Below are 9,563 nucleotides of genomic sequence, written 5' to 3'. Positions count from 1 at the left end.
TTGCATAGACTTCCTATTATTTTTAGGAACTTCAATGCTTTTGGACTTAGCTGCCTCTCACATGACCAACTCACACTACTCCCTTCTCATATCCACCTACTCTTCTCATTATCCCAAGCAAGTAAGAAAGCCAATAACCAAAACTTGTAGTAGACTCACCTTCTTACCGTCTCACATGGTAGTTTTGGGTATCTCAAAAAGGTCATTGGTGGCCTCAAAATCCAAGCACAACTCTTTCCATCCACTCTTGCTATTCCCTACAAAATAGATCCATGCCTCAAGTGCTCCAATGAAGATATGAATGTGAAGAAGAGGGAGATATGGTAGCTTCAATCTCAACTCCACCTCTCACCTCAAAGGAGCGGAAGAAGAGAAGAATGTAAGAGAAGAGAAGAGCTTCACTCACTACTTCGTCACTCACTCTCTCACTCTCTCACTCACACTCTCCCTTATTCTAAATGTGCTTCATAGAAGAATAGGTTGGAAGTAAGAAGAAGACGAGAACTCCCAAGTTTTCATACACTTGAATGAGGTCTATTCAATTTTTAGCTTTTATACCTCTATGGTTTGGGCACCCTTTCCACTTTTTGGCCTCTTGGTTACCCCTTTAATACATGCATAGATGTTATGTTAATTGGACTATCCTTCCTAAAAGGGAATAGAAACTATATGGCCACAACCTTACTCATTATAGGTCTTCCTAACTATTTCTAATGCATTTTAAAATGTGCACAAGAGCAAGATTGACTCTTAATGATATTACAAAAATAGTTCAACCCAAAGTCATTGGTGCTTATGTGGATAATAGTGCACAATATATTGCAATGTAATCTAAAAAATTTAATCATTTTCGAATTAATTCCATCACATTGCACTCTTACACAACTTACATCCTTGTCATGATTTGCAATTTACAATCTATGTCATATGTTATTCCAATCAATAAGTACTTCCTCACTTTTTATGAGGTACATATCTAACATTACATTGGAGCCCATCTTAGCTATTTAATATAAGTTGTGCCATTGTAGTGACATGTTTGATTGAGCATCATTTTTATTTCTCTTGCACTTTCCATTAAATACTATATAATATATGTGTCAACATGAACACACTACATCCCAGGGTATAAAAACACATATAGAGGAAGTATCATAACATTTCTCTACACGAACATGGGGCTTAAGTGAGCATTTTCAAAACTATTATACTTTTGGTTGCTAATATATAGGTGAGAGTTTTATTCTTCTAACATGTCCAAATATTCCTATTTTCTACTTTACTTTTGGGTTTCTAACTTATTCATGTTCTTGCTTTTTAGCTAATAAAATTCCATTTTTTTTTGTCAATAGTACAGGAAAATGCCATAATGGAAATAAGTTTATGGCTATCATCTTATCTTCATCCATTTATTGTGTGTAGTACATAGTTTAACATTGTAAAGCACATAGAAAATGATGATTATAAGGAATTACTATGCTCTTATAGGTCTTAAATTGCAAATACAATCAATAAAAATATGGTCAAGTTTTCTAAGAAGATGATGCTCCTAAAGGTATGCATTCTACATGAAGCACCAATACTTGTCTAATAGATTCAAAATTTGATCAAAGAAATATGTGAATGTTAATGTTTGCTTCAATTACTAAAAATCATTGACAACTCCAACACACCAAACATCATAAATAAAAATCATTTATATCTATATTTTTTAATGCTACAATTCTAAGATTTACTATTGCAATTTCCTCTCAAAATCATATACTTTAGATTAACGGTTGTGGGAGGATTGACCTCATGAGAGCACCATGCTTGAAATGAAGTTTTAAGCATCATAGTCACGCATGTTACATGAGAAACTTTGGTTACCCTTTATACTTATTTGTACACTTGTTGCCATATGACAATATTGAATTTCTTAATATCTAAGGAGTTTAATAGCAATATGTGCCTCTAACAAGATACTTCTATTATTTCAAGAGAAGTATTCATGAGGAGAATTATATAACTAGATTAACTTCAAATGTAGGTTACATCTCAATCATCTCTCATTTAACTACTTTGATGATGCATAGGATAATTTCACGATATAGCTAAGGGGATGACATATCTACTTTTGAATCAAGCAAGGTTGTTCTAGAGGTTATAGTTTCTCATGCCTTAGTTGTAAAAAGTCTAAGCATTATAATATCTCATAGTATCCTGGAAAAAATGAAAAGTGGGTTAGTAAGAAAAAATCATCATATATTTTCATAAAAATAAGTGAAGATGAACATATTAAACCAAAAAAATATTTCCAACTTTAAGACCATGTTGCACATGCATTAAATAATATAAGTGTTGCAGATAACATTTGCTAGGAATGCACACATGTGGATTTATATGCTTACATAAATTTGTATTTATGGGTAAATGTATATATGTGTGAGTGTTTATATATGTTTGGATCTATGTGTATGTGAGAGAGAGAGAGAGAGAGAGAGAGAGAGAGAGAGAGAGAGAGAGAGAGAGAGAGAGAGAGAGAGAGAGAGAGAGAGAGAGAGAGAGAGAGAGAGAGAGAGAGAGAGAGAGAGAGAGAGAGAGAGAGAGAGAGAGAGAGAGAGAGAGAGAGAGAGAGAGAGAGAGAGAGATTACAATGAGCAATTCAGGTTAGGAGTGATAGGAATGCGTATTGGGACATTGCATCGAGAAGGCAAGCTTGCTAGAGCTGTTGGATTTGAGGCCGACAGTCCAGTATTGTTTTTCAAACAATTACACATTGTACGTCTTGCTATACTTGTGTCTGCAAGCCTGTTCCAATGAAGTGACATGCTACTTCAAAAAACTTATTTGATTATCACATCACTATTTCCATCGTTTTGTATTTGAGATTTTGTATTGAAGCATAAAAATATACTAATAGATACACATGATATTGCATGCACACATATGAACATATCTAAAGAGTATAAGTTATTGTGAATTTAAATACATTTTTTGGACCTACACCATACAACCTTATTTTGTAAATTGGGGTTCATCCCAAGACTATGAGTATCCTAACAATATAACAGTAGGATTTGTATTGAAGTTAAAGTAATAAGCATCTTGCTTGGGAGAAATTACCTAAAAAGCAATTGAGCTTCTAGACAACATCGACGAGTAGGGGTGGCTTCTCGAGCTAAAAGAAAGCCTAAGCATGGTACCATCCTCTCATTCACAGCAGCACAAGAGACAATTTCTTGCCCATTATGTTGTTGTATCATCATTATTATGATCATCATCGATATGCCTAGTATTTTACAAGCATTCGAAATCATCCTAGTATCAGTCATCTTGACAACTTTTAGACAATAGTTATTGTAACCTAAGTGTGTGTTCTAGCTTAACCTTAGAAGAATGTGCATAATAAGTAATCTCTTTGGACTCATTATATTATGTTATTCTTGATTTTGTAGCTCATCCAAGAAGTATTTGTACCAAACTTCCATTTGATATGCTACCTCAAAATTCATGCATGATGGCTATGTTTTTCAACTGCTCATGTGTCCTAAAACCTTCTATTTGATCATTGTGTTTTCCATATCTAGGTGCATACTTAGAATTCATACTTGGTAGGTGCATTTTCCAACTTCTCACACATTTGAGCATGTTTAATTTCCATTATTATCTAATTGGTTTTTGAGATATGTGATACATTAACTCCTAATATAACCAATTACTCTACCAATAACTAGCTATATTCATGGATGTATAATTTTTGTTCCCTCTCCATAAACAAAAAGAGAAAAACCTTTGAAGATATATGAGCGACCTAGTTTAGTTGAAGGCTTGTCAAGTATCTTTTACAATCAAATACTAGCCACATCAAAGAAGCTTATGGTGATCTTCCAAAAATTATTTCTGGATATATGAGATTACTTACAATCAACTTTGACTAGAACAAAAAAAACCTACCCTAAATGGCTTTCAAATAACAACTTTGGTTGTTGGACCAAAAATAGAATCTAACATCCATATTTTACAAGGTGCATATTAGATTTGGATTCATTCGAATACACATGATTTTATATGATAACATGTGGACTTGTGGGTTGATAAGGGATTATTGGTGGGTGTGAAACAACGAAATCATACAACAATGCAATGCATAAGCGCTCACAAAGAAAGTAAGTTGCTATACGTGAAGTTGCTATGCATGATAGCACATCCACATGTGCATGCACACATGCACACACTCTCATGCATGTGTATGTGTGCATGTGCACATGTGTACGCACATCCATTTGTGTGTGCATGTATATGTGCATACATGTGTATGATGTGCATGTCTCCACAAGTTTGCATATAGACTTGTTGCACGATATATTTTTACAATGCAATTTCTAAATAATGCTTAAGGTTGTGAGCAATTCCTCAATGACTAAAAGTATGGTCTAACCCCTACGAGCCCAAGATAATCTTCTTCGAAGGCCCTCATATTAGATAAGGATGGATTGGTGGATTGCACCCATGCACATGTATCTAAATACTTTGGATATGGGTCCTAGTGTAAGGGACAAAATGCCAACATATCATTCTGCCTTGGAGAAGGTGCAAATAAATATACTAATTACAACTCTTTTTTAAGGATTGTTTGAAATTGTATTTGTGTTTGTGCCAAATTTACTTGAAGGAACATCATTTTAAAAGGATAATTAAGGAAGCTACTTACTATATGTTAAACTTAATCATGCTAGGAATAATTAACAAACTAAAAAAATCCATGGAGGGAAAGGTGGCTAGATCCCTGATAGGTCTTGCCAAAGGCAAGGTGGTCTCAATTTTTGTCAATGCTTCCATCACAATTCGAGTGTTAGATTAGGTAAGCCTAGAAAGAGCAAATCATTGCCTATCCTAATGTATCATCATAACAACCCCATCAATTCCATTTTAGAGGATGCCCATCGCTCCTCCTCATTTCTTACTCTCTTTGAACCAGGTGTGGCAATGGTTCACTTCACCCTAAGGGATGATAACAATGCAATAAGCTCAGAAGCCAATGCTAGATAGTTGATAGGAAACTTTAGCATTAATAATAAGGTTTTCATTTTCAAGTCAATCTTGATGGGGTTGAGGCAAGCTTCCCCTATAGGGTAGACTCAAGTAGCTCAAGATTGTGAATGTTTGATTATTCTAACAAGTTTAATATAGGAGTAGTCTTGGTTTCTCCTCGATGTGCTATTAAAATATGTGATATCGATATTCATGAGGTAGGCATGTTACACCTGGTATTAGAGATTTTTTTTTTGGAATGAATATAGATATTGCTACAAATTATTAAAATTAAGCAAGATTCAGCTAATGATAAAAAATTTTGCCACTACAAGCATTGAATTTGGATCTGAGTGATGAAGTGTTGAAATGATTCTTAGTGTTTTTGACTATGCTCACATCAACATGCACTCTCTAAACTTCGACATTCGAGATTGATCCATGCTTATTTTGGATCAAATTCATAATCCATCTTCACTATATGGTGAAAAACACTAGTATGAAAGACATTGGATGTGTGTGGAAATGATTCTTAGTGTTTTTGGCTATGTTCACATCTACCATGCACTCTCTAGACTTCTACATGAGAGATTGATCCATGCCTATTTTGGATCAAATTCATAATCCATCTTTAGTATATGGTGAAAGACATTAGTATGAAAGACATTAGATGTGTGCAAGGCATATACTGTGATATCAATGCTGACCATCTTGCTTACATCCAAACAAACTTGAAGCGAATTCAATGGATGGAAAGTTTTAAGATTATCTACTCATTTATTTTTGAAGAGTCTAAATCAAACCCTACCATCTATATAGATGGATATTAGATTCAACAAAACCGCTATGTCTATGAGTAAGTGACGTAAATTATTCGCTGATAGAGTAATTATCCTAAGCTAGTCAGATCATGGAAATTGTTGTAAAGAAGGCAACAAAGACCTCTTTACAAATATAGAATCCTACAAGTTTTTGCTAAGCCTCCTTGCTATCATACTAACAATGTTTCAGATTTCCATGGATGAACCTTCATAATGGAAACTTCATCGTGATGTAATTCCTTTGGCTACTAAACATAAATTGAATAAAAGATGACTTTATCTCTATAATGTATACAAAATTATAGTTTTAAAAGAAAATCTTGAGTTGGCATATGGAAAAATATTACACATATGAATTAAATGAGTTCTTGCACATTATCAACTCTAGGACTTTTTCCTATCACTAATTCTATCGAACTACATGAGAAGAAATCCCTTCTTAAGTAGACCAAACCTTTGTAATTCAATGGAAAAGGGAAATACATGAAAATTGATGTGGAAGTTTGGATTGAGTCTATGGAAGACTATTTTTGAGCTATAAGGATGCATACCCTTAACCAAGACGTCCAAACTAAAGCTAACAGGGAAGGCACATCTTTGGTCAAAGTGGTACATGGACACAAGAGTCTCAAAAATTGTTGCTACATGGGAACTCATAAAAGAAGCTATGTGTGGGAGATATCTACTACCTTCCTATCATGCCTCAAAGGTGAATGAGTTCTTCGACCTTCGCTAGGTAGTATTGAGCCTAGAAACATGTTGCTTACGATTTGTAACTCTCCATAAATATGTTCTGACCATGGGATATCACCCAATAAGTGGCCAAGTTTTGTTGAGGGTTAAATGCTCCCTTGAATGCTCAATTGGAGTCCATGTGACCCAAGGATCTTAAGGATGCTCTCCAATAGAGGTCAACATCTTGACGATAATTACCTCTTAATGTACCTAAAGGAAGGCTCAATGATCCAAGAACCCTAGGAAGAGGTTACACAAGTGTGGAGAGTTAGGAAACATCATGAGAAGTTTCTCTACTCGTTGATGTTTCCATTGCAATGAGCTAGGGCATATACAAGCTGATTATTTTGATATGGATCAAGAAGATGAGGAATAAAAAAAGAAGCAAAGCTATGCAAGTTCAACATTGGGTATATTGTAAGAATTAGATAGTGATAAAGACCTTGAGTATACTATATCCTTTGACGATGTGCAATAAGTCTTATTTTTGTAATGAGTCTTTCTATTCATGAATTTAACCACACTAAATTGAAATAAATCTATTGTTGAATTCATAATATCACATTGAAGTTTGAATGCTCGTGTGTAATTTGAATAGCATGCAAAAGCATGGTGGATTCTAAGCCACAGACCCTATGATATAAGTTAACATAGAAAAATGATATCATTCGTTTCTTTTGACATGAGGATATCTTGATTCCTCTAAGGGGGAGAGAATGTGACAAACTTAATAAAAAAAAGTAAAAATAAAGAGAGAAGTGATGCTTGTTGCACATGATATCATCCTTCATCATCATCACTTGGTCGTCACCATCATCGATGAGCATCCATGTCGAAAGTAATGCTTGCTCCCTTAAATCTTGCATGATGATCTTATAAGTACAAAGCTCATAGCATGGTCATGTACAATCTTGAGAGTAGCAAAGCTTGCTCGGCAAGATTTGAAAAGAAGCTCGTAAAGCACACTGAGTGAATAGTCAAGGTAAAGGCTAAATAAGCATTAGTCCCTCCCAAGGCTTGGAAGGTATGTTGTTTGTTTATGGAGAATGTGCAACCTGTGAGAGAGAGTAGAGAGAGAGAGGGGGAAAGAGAGATAGAGAGAGAGAGAGGAGAGTAAATAAAATATAGAGGGAGAGAGAGAAGAAGAATGGGATGTAGATAGTGTGAGTTAGAGAGAGAGAGAGAGAGAGAGAGAGAGAGAGAGAGAGAGAGAGAGAGAGAGAGAGAGAGAGAGAGAGAGAGAGAGAGAGAGAGAGAGAGAGAGAGAGAGAGAGAGAGAGAGAGAGAGAGAGAGAGAGAACAAAGACAAGGGAAATAACAAGATAGAAAGGGGGAAAGTTAGGGCCTTGGGTGTAGAATTCAAGGATCTCCTCTATACTCAAGGATCAAATATTGGCTCACATTTATCGTGTGGAGATTCCCTATCTCAATCGAAGTATTTTGCCACCTTGCTCTTATCATATTCCATATTTGTGGAATTATATCTCAAACCCTTTGAAGCTACCATAATCTCATTACTCAACCCCCCTCTAAAGAAAAAATTTCAATCTCTTAAATCTCACTTACACTTCCCTTGAATGTGTTCCCCTACTTCTACAAAACCGATTTGAAGTTCAAGTCTGACAAAGATTGAAGAAGGAGGAATTAGAAAGTGCTCCATCTTTGCCAACTTTTGATCAAGTACCTTGGATAAATTTAAATAAATTTTGCTTAAGTCAAACAATTGATTGATTTATTAGTAACAATGAAGGAAAAAGGGTAGTTTCTATTCATGTAGTCAAGACCTTGAATATCTTTAAATTATTATGCATTGAGGAGGGAATTGCAACTCCCAACGACCTTAGGATATAGTAATGACTTGTTCATTATTTAGGAACTAGTCATGATTATCTCTTAAAAGGATGAAACTATTCAAGATTCAGAGGGAGAGAGAGACAAAGACATGTAATTGTAACAAAGAGTAGTGAACTCTCATTGTTCTCTACTTCTCATTCTTCCATAATGCTTACTATAGTCTAATCACACATAATTGATAAACACACTAGGTCACTAACTGACTGTACTACTAACTGTAGTTGAGTGTGACCGACTCAATTATTACAACACACATGTAGAGTGATAGCTAAGACAATAACTGTCTAGATAAGGTTGGTCATGTCGGTGATACTGATCATGAGCTTGATTCTCAACACTCCCCCTCAATCTCAAGCTAACTGCTGTGATCCAAGTAGCTCCTTCAAATGCACAAACTTCTCTTTACCAAGTGATTTGGTAAAGATATATGCTACCTGGTCTTCTGTCTTCACATGGAGTAGATCAATCTTTCTAGCAAGTACCATTTCCTTGATAAAATGGTAATGAACTTCTATGTGTTTGGATCTAGCATGATAGATGGGGATGCTACTGAGATTGTCACAATGCAATGTGAGTTTGCTGTCCAACTATATACCTAAGTCATGTAGCAGTTTCACAAGCCAAACTGCTTCGCATGCCACTAAGGCTGCACCCCTATATTCTGCCTCTGTAATAGATAAAACAATGGCCGACTGCTTCTTACTACTCCAACAGATCATACTACTACTCTAACTAAAAGCATAACCATTGGTTGACCTCCTGTCAAAGAGACAACCAGCCCAATTAGCATCTGTATAACCTGTCAAGTTGAATGATTTTTCATGCTCATAAAACAATCCTTAATTAGCAATACCCTTCACATACTGCATAATCCTCCTGACTACATCTAAGTATGGCTTACAAGGTTTTTGCATAAACTGGCTAATCAGACCCACTGTATAACTTAAGTCAGGATGGGTAATAGTAAGGTAAATCAAGCTACCCACCATCTGTCTGTACATAGTGACATTCCTGATCACAGTCCCAACATCAACTGCAAGTTTGACATTATGATCCAATGGTGTTTCCATGGCCTTACACTCCATCATGCCATATTTCAACAACATATCATGAGCATACTATTTTTGTAATAGCCATATA

At 35.3% G+C, this 9,563-nt stretch overlaps 1 long non-coding RNA gene across 1 annotated transcript; it reads right to left on the bottom strand.

Annotated features, from left to right (window-relative positions):
- Window positions 1-815: 815 nt before the first annotated feature.
- LOC148041347 (uncharacterized) lies at window positions 816-3,389 on the bottom strand. The gene is made up of 3 exons (XR_015692399.1): window positions 3,106-3,389; window positions 2,635-2,790; window positions 816-2,202 (listed from the first exon to the last, which is right to left on the bottom strand). It is a non-coding gene; the product is annotated as an uncharacterized LOC148041347 (long non-coding RNA).
- Window positions 3,390-9,563: the final 6,174 nt, after the last annotated feature.

This window comes from Lygodium microphyllum, chromosome 1 (assembly GCF_053477565.2).
Source record: "Lygodium microphyllum isolate KBCC chromosome 1, Lygodium_microphyllum_v1.1.10, whole genome shotgun sequence".
NCBI lineage: Eukaryota > Viridiplantae > Streptophyta > Polypodiopsida > Schizaeales > Lygodiaceae > Lygodium > Lygodium microphyllum.
Note: the sequence above shows the minus strand (reverse complement) of the source record. Positions and strands in the feature narration are given on the sequence as shown.